This window comes from Eublepharis macularius, chromosome 2 (assembly GCF_028583425.1).
Source record: "Eublepharis macularius isolate TG4126 chromosome 2, MPM_Emac_v1.0, whole genome shotgun sequence".
NCBI classification, from domain to species: Eukaryota; Metazoa; Chordata; class Lepidosauria; order Squamata; family Eublepharidae; genus Eublepharis; species Eublepharis macularius.
The window spans coordinates 212,998,593-213,012,091 of record NC_072791.1 but is presented as its reverse complement, the minus strand read 5'-3'; the positions used below and the strand labels follow the sequence as shown (position 1 = coordinate 213,012,091).

The 13,499-nt window shown below is 44.5% G+C and overlaps 1 protein-coding gene across 1 annotated transcript in view; it reads left to right on the top strand.

The window, feature by feature from the left end:
* The window catches only part of FAM171B (family with sequence similarity 171 member B), a 45,868-nt gene that overhangs the window by 10,464 nt on the left and 21,905 nt on the right, over positions 1 to 13,499 (top strand). The gene's annotated exons all lie outside the window — the stretch shown is intronic.

The following is a 13,499-nucleotide window of genomic DNA, read 5'->3' as shown; positions in this document are numbered from 1 at the left end:
AATACTTGCTTATTCCATTACGGCATATTGGTCGCTATACATAAACAGTTCCTTTACATGAGATATAGAAGGGGTTAGTAATGGAAGCACCACACTTTGAGGTTGGTGTGAAGGGAAAGTCTTATCTCATGATAAGATGTGCATTTTGCCCACACCATGTATTAATGTGCCTCTTGCTGTTTATGGAGCTTTTCTCTCCCTTCTCACCACCTAATGGATTACTCAAGCTCTGCTTTGTCTCCAGAGAAGAATGAAATCGGATGCCATACGGCAGATGGTTTTAAAGATTAGCAATGCCCCATGTGAAGTGGAAATTGGACTGATTAGGAACGGTGAAGTGATATCTTAGACCTATCTTTTGGAGGCATATTGCTAAATTAAATTTGTCATGTTTTCCCCATTTAGGCTACAGCTATTCCACGAGAGGTTATATTTCTTTAATTTATAGATGTAGGTCTGTCTGTGGAAATTTATATAGCAGGGGGAAACCATATGTTCAGCCCAATTTTATGCTTGGATACACAGAAGTAAGTCTTGTGGGGTTTACTCTCAGATACTCAGATAAGTAGGTGTGGGAGGCCTGCGAGGACTTGTGGGTGGCATCTTATTTTCTCTTTCCCTTCCTTGAAAGCCCCCATAACCTCTCCCCTTTCCTGCTTCTTTCTCCCTGTATCCCCCTCCCCACACTATTTCCTCTTTCCCTCCTCCTGGCAACTCCCGTACCCTCAGCTTTCCCTATTTCCTTCTTCCCCTCCACCAACTATCCTACCTTTTATCTGCCCTCATCCTTCAGCTATATTTCTTATTTATTGTCTTCACATCATTCTCCATAATGGGGACCCAAAGCAGCTCATGTCATTCTCCTTTCATTCCTTTTATCCTCACCACAATCCTGTGAGGTTGGTTAGGCTGAGAGGGTGTGACTGGCCCAGGGTCACCCAACAAGGCCTTGTGGCAGAGCTGAGATTTGAACTCAGGTCTCCCAGATCCTCGTCCGAGTCTCTAAGCACTGCACCACACTGGTGTTAGCTGCTGTTGAACAGCAGTGAGCAGCTAGAACTGGGTAAGTCATGGCGCTCGCATGGTTGCTGTGGGGCCTGCCCGCATGCATTCCCCACAGAAACCGGGACAGCCTTGGAAAGAGTCTTGCCTCCCCCCAACTGCTTTTTGCTAACAGTAACCAGAATTTCAATAGGCGATACTATTGTGGTTACTAGGCACTCACTGGGTTGCCAACCCCGGGTTGGGAAATCCCTGGAGATTTGGGAGTGGAGCCTGAGGGGGGTGGGGTTTAGGGATGGGCTTCAACAGGGTATAATGCCATGGAGTCCTCCTTCCAAAGCAGCCATTTTCTCAAGGGAAACTGATCTCTATGGCTTGGAGATCAGTTGTAATTCCAGGAAATCTCCATCCACCAGCTGGAGCCTGGCAACCCTAGGGCCGCAGCTCCCACAATGACCACTGCCGGGCGGGGGGAGTGGGAATCAGTTTCTTAAAGGTACAGGCACTGCTTCCATTTTGAGGGTTTTAAAGTCCCCCAATATGTGTGTGTGTTTAAGATTTCAATTTTTTCTGCAAACCTGGGGTTAGAAAGAACTGTCTTGTCTGCATTGCTCCGCTCTAAGTATCCATAGATTTAGCCACAATGAGAATTAGATTGCAACCTGGGTCACAGACACGAAAGTAGAATGTAAAACCAGATAAGGTCTGTTGTCGAAATATTGCGCTATTCAGAGCTGAAATCAGTAGCACCACCAAGAAAAAGACCGGTAAACATGGATTTCTTGCTAGTAGTTTTTAAACAAACAAAAGCTTTAAGCACACTTAAGATTTTGTTGTACCTAACTAAATGAAAACCACAGATTTTCTGTGTTTGTAGCTTAGTTGTGTTATGAAATTTGTCTGCTTGTATTTGTTGAGTTGCCAGATCTTCCCCAGAGCTAAATAATATTTTTTTTTCTTGCACAAGGTATGTAAAAAAGAAAAGACCACATGCTGCTCCCCAGCCAAGTTCCCACACCATAAAAGTTACATTATTCTCTTAGTTTTGAAGGAATGATCTGAAGCCTGAGCTTTTTATTAAGCTTTCCTTCATCTGGTGTGTGGCATATGTGTGTGGGCATGGAAGCGTTCAACTTGAAGTGATCTACTAAAAACTGTGAGTTGGATCCCTTCCGGAAAGCCTTATGCCACCAGAGCAAGAGGCTTCATTTAGCAGAAGATAGTTATCTCTATCATTATGATGCTTGGAAGATGTAATTTCATGCTCAGGATTACATTTTTAAAGCCTTCGTTGCTTATCGGTTCCTGTCTGGTGAACTCCTGTCCTTTCACGTTCTTCTCCATCTGCTTAGGTTCCCATTTAAGGCTTTCCCATTGGCTGCTTTTGAGAGCCAAGCTACAAGTGACGCCTTACACAGGTTGGACGCTTGTCAGCTTACCTCAAGTTTTGATGGGAAATGTAGGCGTTCTGGTTTTACAGCTTGGCTCTCCATTATAGCTGCAAGACCAGAACGCCTACATTTCCCATCAAAACTTGAGGGAAGCTGACAAGTGTCCAACCTGTGTCAGCTGCCTAAAATTTTAGATCTCTGTGATTTCTGTTGTCTTGCATCTTGTGAGTTGCTAAGATGTTTAGCCTAGTTGATCAGCCTGTGGAAGTTATTCTTTTTAAATTGTTGGACGGGGTATTTTGCAAGGAGGCATTTCTGCTCAGTCTCCTGCTATAAAATAAATAGTTCAAGGCTGTACAAATGGCAGTTGGCATTGGCAATATATCAGTCCAAAGACACGTTCAGATTTCAGACATACCGGATAAATACGTCGTTATGTCTGCTGGAATGAATACTGAAGTTTAGCGGTTTATTTTAGCCATGAATCATTGAACAGCTTTATTTTTGGAATTCCCTTATGGTTTGGGGAGGGAAGGGTTTAAAATTGAAGAGAAACTGTTTTCTGGGCATCTTACTTTAACAGTAAGATGAAATGGTTTTCATGAAATGATTTTATTTCCTTACACACAAAGCTGACTCCAGTTCATTCAGATGTTCGGTAGTTAGGACGGGTTCTGATGCTTGATATCGGTGAGCTGCCCAGGTGCCTCGATAAAGGTCATGCTGGTCCCCATAATTCCATATGAAAAGCAGAGTGGGAAGTAGTGTTGTCATCTCCAAGTTGGGAAATTCCTGGTGGTAATTTGGGTGGGGGATGGAGTGAGGAAAGCAGCCATTTCCCCCAGGGGAACTGGGTCGAATCCACATTACTCATTCTAAGTCGCATGTTCTCCGCATTCCTCACGCAATCCTGAGTGCCGGTCACATTACCTCATTAAACAGATGCATTTCATTCGCATTTCTCCTGAATATGTGGTCACAGGTTTTCAATGGGAGTTTCACGGTGGCCGTGAACGGGCCAATGTGCAATTTACACGGTTTTTTTAAAAACCACCCCCCTTCCTGTCTCTCCGGCCGTTCCGAGAGTTCCTATTGGCTGATTCAACTTGCAAGTGCTCCGTAGTCTGCGAAAGACTGTTTTTGACTTCATAGCATTGGATTTATTGATTATGCTGTTTCTGAATCAAATCTGGTAGTTTGAAAAATCATTTTGGGGTGAATCCATCCTCAGAACGGACTTGCGAAACTTCCTTTTTAACTGTTTTTTATTTTTTTATTTTATATTACTGAAATATCGAAATAATGACACTCCAAGGAAGTGAAACTTCAGTAAAATTCAGGCACTGAACTGTCCTGCATAGGAAATGCCCACGCAAGCTTCCTACATGCTTCCAAATTTCCAAAAAAGAAACGGGAGAGAGCCATCAGTGCTGTCAGTGGGGGAAAGAGAGGCATCATTATCTTCAATTATGTTTCTTTATAAGGAAAGATCGAAATAACGGAAAAGTGTGCTAAAAAAAAAGGTCCCGCCCAAAAAAGCGGTTTTCGAGCGGCCGTGTGACCGGAGGGACGCGCGAGAAAGACAGATTGGAAGCAGGAATGTGAACGAAGAGGAAAAAATCACGGATTGGAGGCAAACGGAAGATATCCGATAAACATGCGGGTAATGGGTGAATGTGGATTCGACCCTTATCTCTGTCATCTGGAGACTGCTGGAACTGCGGTCCTGTGCGTTCCCCCTCGAAATGAGCCCTGAGCATAACCATTAACGTTCTGCGCAGTTGCTAGCTTTTGTTGGATGTTCGGTAGAGAAACTGGGGAATTTCAGGGTTTTCTCTTTTTTAAATGCAAACTATTTCTAAGCTGCCTTGCCGTAGGCTCTACCTGATGCAGTTCATGCTGAGCGAACGCATGGGAAGGCCTCCTATCCTTGGAACGTCTGATTTCATCTTTATAGGCCACTGCACCACTCGTGTCTCTAATAAGGCAGAGCAGGAAATAGCACTTTTTACATAGACGAGAGCAAACGGTGGAGAGAGAGGGTTGCACATTCAGCTAAGACCAAACAAACCACCCTGCAAGAGGGCTCCCGGCTGCTAAGCATGTGAGATGGAAAGATGTGATGGAGAATAAATATTAAACATGTCTCTGGCATTTTGAAATTAAAGCAGGTTTTTAAAAACAGGTTTCTGCACTGACATAAATCAGTCTCAAACACAGGGATGGAGAAAGGATCCAGGCAAAGCTTTGCATGCAAATAAATGTGTTAAAACTGCAGTGGCGGCAATTCCATTTCAGAAGGAGGGGTGGAGCCAGGGTTCCCAACAGGCCTGGAGGAAAAGGTCCTGTTCTTTAACGGAGGTTTAATGTGTGGAAAGGAGCAGCTGAAGCTCCTCATGGCAAGAGGAAAGTAACATCACCTGGTAAGGAGCATCCATCTAATCATGCCTCTTTTCAAGGGGCAGGACATGCCTTTTATTCATGCAGTTGGCAACCTTGTCTAGAGCGGGGAAAGGATGCGTGTTTAATCCTTCTCTTTTTTTGCTGCTTTACCACTGCATGACCACTTCCAAAATCCACCCTGTCCCCCTGCCCCAGCTCCTAGCCTAAGAAACATATCTGAGGTTCAGACATGCTGTTAGCTTAAAAAACGTGTCCGAAAACTCAGCAAAAAGAAAAGCAGTATTAGGAAGTTGATTCATCCAAAATACTCAGGAGAATAACAGTTCTTATTTAGGTTTTGGGGTTATTATTGGTTATCTGATTTATTGGATCTTATTCAGGAGGGCTTTTTTCTCAGGTCATAGGCCTGTGTTATAAGAAATGGATCAGACAGGCGTCTTGGGAAGGGGACAGGACCTGGAGACTATACTACTGGGTACCATCTGCTGGTGTAGTTCTGTTCCTCTGCATCGTTTAATATGTTCACATCAAATTACTTATGTTTTGTTTCCGCAGTGTTTCATAACTGCATTCAGATATGTTCCAGCTATTGATCACATTGATTTACACTGTGTGATTCACCTTGAGTCTCGGTGAGAAAGACAGACTATAAATAAAAATAAAACTCTAAATGCTAGCAAGCTATATTTTAGGGGGGGCAGTTGTTACCCCCAATAATCCAAGAAAGAATTGAAAAGGAGGCCCATGGACTAAGGATCCCATTCCCCTGGTGGGGGCGGGGGCAGGGTCACCCTCTGCTCCCCGCCTCCACTTACCTGGCCAGCAGAGGAGGAAGGCAAGGGAACAGGCCTACCATTGGAGGCCCAAATAGGCCTTCTGTGACGTGAGCGTGCCTCCTGCGCCTGCGCAGTGATGTCGCCGGAAGTGATGTCACTACACAAAGAATGAAGAGGGGAAGAAAGGAGGTAAGAGCCAGGTCTCTCCCCCTCCTGCCAAGAGGGTAGGGTTGCCAGCTCCAAGTTGGGAAATTCTAGGAGATCTTGAGGGAGAAACCTGGAGAAAGTGGGGTTTGGGTAGGTAAAGAACCTTGGCATGGCATAATTCCATAGAGTCCACCCCCCAAAGTAGCCATTTTCTCCAGGTGAACTGATCTCTGTGGCCTGGAGACCAGTTGTAATTCCGGGAGATCTCCAGCCACTACCAGGAGGCTGGCAACCCTACAAGAGGGTAAGGGGACCTGGAAACCTTACTATGGACCCTAACTGTCTAAGATGTGCCCACATCTGAGGCCCTTGTGGTGATGCCTGAGATATTCACAACCTATATTGGGCCCTAAAGCCAAGAGTGAATTGAGGAGTTGGTCCGAACCAGAATAGTCCTTTTAAAGCCCCTTTGAACCCACCATGACACGATGAGAGTTAGAGGCCTTATTATGGCCCTGTTTAAAAGTGTTGCCAAAAAGAGGGCATAATCTTACAGGCACATCTGATCCTTTCCTTCGCTAGTAGCAGAGAGCTAGATTTCCTAAAACTCACAACACTGAAGTCCGTTATAAGCAAAGCACAGCCATGTTATTGATTTGGAATAAAAGTTTTAAGTCTTTTACAGCCTGACCCTTTGTATGTTTTATTTGGAACTTTCCAAAAAAAGTGTGCCATTGAGTTGCAACCGACTCGTGGTGCCCAGACGAAGGTCTGCCTCATGAGGTTTTCAAGTCAAGAGATGAGCAGGGTGGTTTGCCGTTGCCTTTCTGTGCAGTAGCTGCCCCAGGCTTCCTTGGGGGTCTCCCATCCAAGTACCAACCAACCTCTGATGAGATCAGGCTAGTCTGGGCTATTAACTCAGTTGGCTTTATTCTTTAAACTAATTAGGATAGGATGCTTAAATGCTACTACTTAATAGTTACTATAAGCAGGGCTTTTTTTCTGGGGAAAGAGGTGGTGGAACTCAGTGGTGGAACTCGGGACCGCACAATGATGTCACTTTGGGTCAGCTGGAACGGGGGGGGGGGGAGTTTTTCAAAGTTTAAATCACCCTCGGCAGAAATGGTCACATGGCTGGTGGCCCCGCCCCCTGATCTCCAGACAGAGGGGAGTTTAGATTGCCCTCCACACCGCTGCAACGCAGAGGGCAATCTAAACTCCCCTCTGTCTGGAGATCAGGGGGCGGGGCCACCAGCCATGTGACCATTTTCAAGAGGTGCCGGAACTCCGTTCTGCTGTGTTCCAGCTGAAAAAAAGCCCTGATTATAAGTAGAAAAGAGCAAGGGTCCAGTAGCACCTATAAGACTTAACAAAATTTGTGGTAGGGTATGAGCTTTCACAATCCACAGCTCACTTCTTCAGATAGCTGTGGCTCATGAAAACTTATACCTTACCACAAATTTTGTTAGTCTTATAGGCTTTACTGGACTCTTGCTCTTTTCTACTCCTACAGACAAACACGGTCACCCATTTTGATCTAGTTATAAGTGTTAACTATGTTAGCAAACTGGATTTCCTGCCTATTACTGGTGTTAACCAGCTTTTCAAAACAAACCAAATGGCCTCTGCATTTGTCCAGGTGAGATTTGAGCTTTGCATAATTACATTTCATTCTGTACCTCCTGCCTTTCACAGCTCTGACCTTGCTGCTTGGATTGGTGTTTTCCCCTCTACCTGCTACATCAAATGCTTGGATGGTGTGCATCCACTCATTGCATTAGAAGAAAAGGGCTGTAGTCCACCAAAGCTTTTGCTGGGAAAACATTTTGTTTGCCACATGGTGCTTATTTAATTTTGCTGCTGCAGACAAACGCAGCTACCATTCTAAAACAGTCACCACATATGCTGGAAGCAGAGTGGGGAAGCATGGTGTCGTCTGCAGATGAAAGGGAAATTTTTCTACAGAGTGGTTCCATTAGCAGAATTCCTTCCTTTGGAATTTGTTTGTGGGCCAGTCACCACGTGGAAGCTGAACAAGGGAAGAACTATGTAAAATGCCCTGAACTCCTCAGAGAAAGGGGTTGGATAAAAATGTCTTAGATAATAGATGCTGTGTGTGGATCAGTGAGTGGTGATGATGGATTGGATAGGCTACCTCCAGACACAGGGCCCATATGGTAAGATCAATGACTCTCTCTGCCCTGCGTTTTCAGAAACCCATTGTGTCTCCTAAGGGGCCCTGAAGTTTACATCTGTCCAATATATGTCTGCACCTACCCTCCATTTTCAAACCACAGTCTAGCTTTTCTGGCATGCTCTCTCACTGATGAAAGAGAGTGCCCAGGGTTCATGATAATAATAATAATAAATATCTCATTGCAGTTATAGCTCCTCTTCTTGCATCATCAGATTTAAGGTTCATTGCAGAAGACTCCCAAGTGGTCTCATGTCCAGACCCAAAATTGCTTAGCTTCAGCACGGTGCTGTGTTGCATCACTTCAGGCCACACCTTGTTTTCCTATATCAGACATTGCTGTGAAGCTTGGTGTAAGCCCTCTGGTGCAAGTTGTAAGGAAGATGGCTCTCAACTCAGGAGTTGCCCATGCATTTGGAAAAGTGTGATATTGACTTCTGAACAACCCAAGATATACCTGAGAGCCAGTTTGGTATAGTGGTTAAGAGCGGCAGGACTCTAATCTGGAGAGCCAGGTTTGATTCCCCACTCCTCCGCTTGAAGCCAGCTGGGTGACCTTGGGTCAGTCACAGCTCTCTCAGAGCTTTCTCAGCCCCACCAACCTTACAGGGTGATTGCCATGAGGTAATAATAACACACTTTGTAAACCACTCTGAGTGGGCATTAAGTTGTCCTGAAGGGCAGTATATAAATTGAATTCTATGTTACTATTTGCTGGTGCAGGCCCCTTTGGGGAGAAAAGCAGGATATAAATCTCTAAAAAAAATAAATGTCTTCTGTTTGCAGCATTTATACAAAGCAGTTTAAGCATTTATACAAAGCCGTCTCAGGAGTGTCAAATGGCCTGCTCAAAAATAACTGAAGAAGCCATGTGGGCAGATCCGGTAACAATTACCTCAGAATGCTGACCTAATTGTGATCTTAATTTAACAGTTCAGTCAAGATCTAGCATTTGAAAATGAACATTGAACATACAATGAATTTGAAAAAATGTGTCTGTAGTCAAGAATCTATTATTGGATGTTCTCCCCCCACACCCCCAGGCTCTGATCACGTATCAAAAGAATAAATCAATCTCTTCCGAATGTTGCTTCCTCCAGCTGCTTATTGGAGAAACCAAGATTAATTACCTACTCGCTGGAATATGCTGAGCTGCCGTTGCTTTTGGTAGCTGAGCTCCTATATCTTTCAATCATTATGAATAGGAGCAAACTTGAATCTGCTAAACTGGCTGTCTTTCTAACCATGTCACTTGTGTAAGATTTGGTTAGTATTGAAAGGAACATGTAATTCTTGTTCAAAAAATTTTTAGGGATGGTTCCGAAGTACTGCAAGCTGTGCACCGCTTATGGAATGAACTTTCCCTTCCTCCTTTCGGCTGTGGATAGGGTTGCCAGATAGGGTCCGGACTAATACTAGACCCTGGGGAGGGGGGGGGAGATTTGCTCTTTTTTTGCAAACAATGCGTGTGCACACAGCACACACATGCTCCTTGGCAGGATGACATCACTGCAGGAAGTGACATCATCAAACTAACCACCCACTTCCGGGTGCCACTCCTGGGTCGCACTGCATAGCTGCAGGAGGCTGCCCCGGGCTGCTGGCCACTCGTTGGTTCTGTGTCGTGTAGCTGCAGGAGGCCACCCAGGTACCCAGGGTGACTGGCCACTTTTCCAGGCCAGCAGTGGCTCCACAGAGCACAACTGAAGAGGAGGGGCCAGGTGTCCTGTTTGGGGGGAACATCTTCCCCAGACCAGTCTTTGTGAAAACCGGACTCCTGGCAACCTTAGCCGTGGAGCCTCCAGAAAAGCCGTCCCTGAGTGTAGAGGGCTTTTAGGGAATTGCTTTGTGCATTGCATAGAGGTCTGCAATGGAAGAGGAATGAGTGGGGATCATTCCCCCACCTTTTTTGAGCCAAGATTCCTTATTCTTGTTAATTCCATTCCACATAACTTTTCTGTAATGATTGACAAAATACTCATGTTTCTGTTTTCAGATTACCATGTTGAATATAATTCCCAGTTTACGTATGAGAAAGAAAACACTATCTTGAATGCATTTAAGAATTATATTTATTCACCCGTTGTTATGACGTTCATGGCCAAGTACATTACTTGTGGCAAATGTAATACATTACATATAAGCAACCTGCTTCAAGGAAATCCCCAGGCAGAAGACAGAATAATGGATATATTGACATAACTGCAGGCCTTCACGTATTCTTGCTTGCTGTTCTGTTGCCAACCAAGCTAGTTTACTATTGGAAATTGGAGCACTGTGCTAAAGTGCAAAAAGGGGTATTGTGGCTTCAGCAAAATGAAAGAAATAATTGTATCACTGTTTGCGAGAGATTTTTGAAAATTTAGAACTGATGTTTGCAAGAGTGAAAAAAAGTTTCAGCTGCTTGAAGGGCTTCGTGGAGCCATGTGGCAGAGTGAAGAAAAACCCTACTCATGAATAAATAAAACAACATTTCTGATTCTTGGCATCCGTCAGATTTTCAGACACCAACCAGTTAAAAGACAGGAAAATATTTAAAATTCCTAAATACATTTTAAGCAACTGAGCACTTGGGATTTTCCTAGCCAGTTGAGCACTATTTGTATGTCATGGTACATTTAATTAAACATCACTTATTTGTGAGAATATTTCCAACAAGTTGGTGTATGCATTCTCTTACAATTGGTCATAGATGCAGAGGAGTTAGAGCCAAACTAAAAGTGACGTCTTACACAGGTTGGACACTAGTCGGCTTCCCTCAAGTTTTGATGGGAAATGTAGGCATCCTGGTCTTGCAGCTGTAATGGAGAGCCAAGCTGTAAAACCAGGGCGCCTACATTTCCCATCAAAACTTGAGGGAAGCCGACTAGTGTCCAACCTGTGTAAGACGTCACTTGTAGTTTGGCTCTCAGCTGTGTTAGTCTGTAGTAGCAAAATCAAAAAGAGTCCAGTAGCACCTTTAAGACTAACCAACTTTATTGTAGCATAAGCTTTCAAGAATCACAGTTCTCTTCGTCAGATGCATGACGAAGAGAACTGTGATTCTCGAAAGCTTATGCTACAATAAAGTTGGTTAGTCTTAAAGGTGCTACTGGACTCTTTTTGATTTTCTTACAATTGGGTTGTCTTTGTAGCTTTGGAAATTCAGTTCTCTCTTCTGTACCCTTGGAACCTTTTACTGTAAGCTATGAAGAATAAACTGTGTGCTCCTCTCTTTTTATATAAGTAATTCTTCAAAACTAAAAGTTTGTCCCAAGCCATACTGGCTAAGAGAGGAAAGTTTTAAGGCTAAGTAGCAATTATTATTATTTTATTTGGGTCATTTATAGTCCGTCTTTCTCACTGAGACTCAGGGCGGATTACACAGCACGAGCTTAGTACTATAAGTATCAAGTACGTTTCCATACAGTATCAAGCATATTTCCATACAGTGTCGAGGACATTTCCATAAACAATGCCATGGGGTAAATAGTTACAAGTTTTAAAAGACATAGCATTAGCAAGTCCAATCCAAAGTAGAAGAAAATACTGGAACAGAACATAATCTAGGATTGACATGAGACAATACAAAGCACAGGTGGTACATAGGAGTACGTATTTAAAGCAACAGATAATATGTAAAGCAACATAGTGGTGAAGTCTGTGGTGCCTAACTCATTAATGAAGCATCGGAGTGGTCTGTATATAAGCATGCTGTGGGCAGCCTCCTTAAGATGTCACGATTGCTTAATTAAAATGCCAGTTTTTCAGGGACCTTTTGATCCAAGTATAAATTTTTGCATGTGAGTTGTTTGCTCATCTGTGACTGGCCACCAAGTAGATGGACTGACTCCACTAAAAAGTGTTGAGTGTCATTATTAGACAATGCAAATAGGAACCCACAAGGACTTGCGGGGATCTCATTTTCCTTGCCCCCACCCTATCCTCTCCCTTTCCTAACTCCCCAGTCTCTTCTCCCTTTCCTGCTTTATTCTCTCCTTCCTACCCACCTTTGTCTGCTCTTTTGTCTTTACCTTCCCTTCCTCGCCCCCCACCCCTGGCAGCCTCTCTATATGGCCCAGTTGCATGGTGCTTGCTCAGCTGGACCCAGTTGCACGGTGGAGAACTTGCAAGGACTTGCAGGGATACTTCACTTCCCCTTGTATCCCTTTCCCCACACTATTTCCTCTCTCCTGGCAGCTTCCATACCTTTACCTATGTCCTTCTCTTCTTCGAACCCATTAAGCAATTTACCTTTTCTCTGTCTCCCCCACTCCCCCAACCTTCACCTGTATTTCTTAATTTACTTCGTTTACTGCCTTTCTCCACAATGGGGATCCAAAGACGCTTACGTCATTCTTAACCTCCATATTCTCACAACAATCCTGAGAGGTAGGTTAGGCTGAGTCACCCAGGGAGCTTCCACAGCAGAATGATGATTCGAACCTGGGGTTCTTAGATCCTATTCTCAAACACTAACCACTGCACTACAGTGGCTGGGGGGCAGGCTGCAGTTAAACAGCAGCAAGCAGACAGGCCTAGGGGATTCACGCAAGTCAGATGGTAGCCATGTCACGTGCTGGTTGCTTCTGGGCCTGGCCCCAATGAGTCCTCCCTCAAAGGTCAAACAACCATGGAAGTGCCTTTTTAGTGGGGCTGGGACCCAGCCAGTAGGTATTACAAGGTTGGTCGGGGTGCTGAAATATTTCGGGACACATGAAAAACCTTTTTATTCTGAACTGTACAGTTGTAAATGTCATGAATGAGAAGCTGTTTGCCCTACAAATATGCATACACCCAGGGCTTTTTTTCAGGTGGAACGGAGTTCCGGAACCTCTTGAAAATGGTCACATGGCTGGTGGCCCCGCCCCTTGATCTCCAGACAGAGGGGAGTTTAGATTCCCTCCGTGCCACTGAAGCGGTGCAGAGGGCAATCTCAACTCCCCTCTGTCTGGAGATCAGGGGGTGGGGCCACCAGCCATGTGACCATTTTCTCCAAGGGTAACCCACTGAGTTTCACCACCTCTTTTCCCAGGAAAAAAAGCCCTGCATACACCTATATGAACCCTGCGATAAGAAATGTTGCTGAATTCAGGAGCAGATATAGGGTGATCAGTAGGTGAGAACCAGAGGATGGGTGATTGATTTCCAGTGGCCAATCAGAAGCCTTGCTGGGCAAAAGCATCACCTAGCCCCACCCACTTTTGAAACACACGTGGTGGGCACGAAGAAAGGTGTTGACAGGCATGTTGGGGTCCCTTGTCCTAGAGCACTGCTGATGCTGTGATGTCATTTCCACCTGTTCCACCGAAAGTGGTGTCCTGACATTTGTGACACAGCTTCTCCCCAAATTGTTCTGAGGGGTTACCAGCCTAAGGGCTGGTAATTTCCCTTCTATTTCCCTTCCCCTGTTCTATTTTCCCTATACATGTTTAGATAAACTTACATTTTTTTCTTGCTGATTTTAGATTACAATTCTTTTAAAAAATTTACCCTGTGAGATTATGGAAATGGTACCTGTCCTTCCTGTCCGCCATGTACCTTTCGCAATGTGTGACTTAAGGGCTTCACGTAAAGGACCACTTGGGCTGTGGCACAATTTCCACT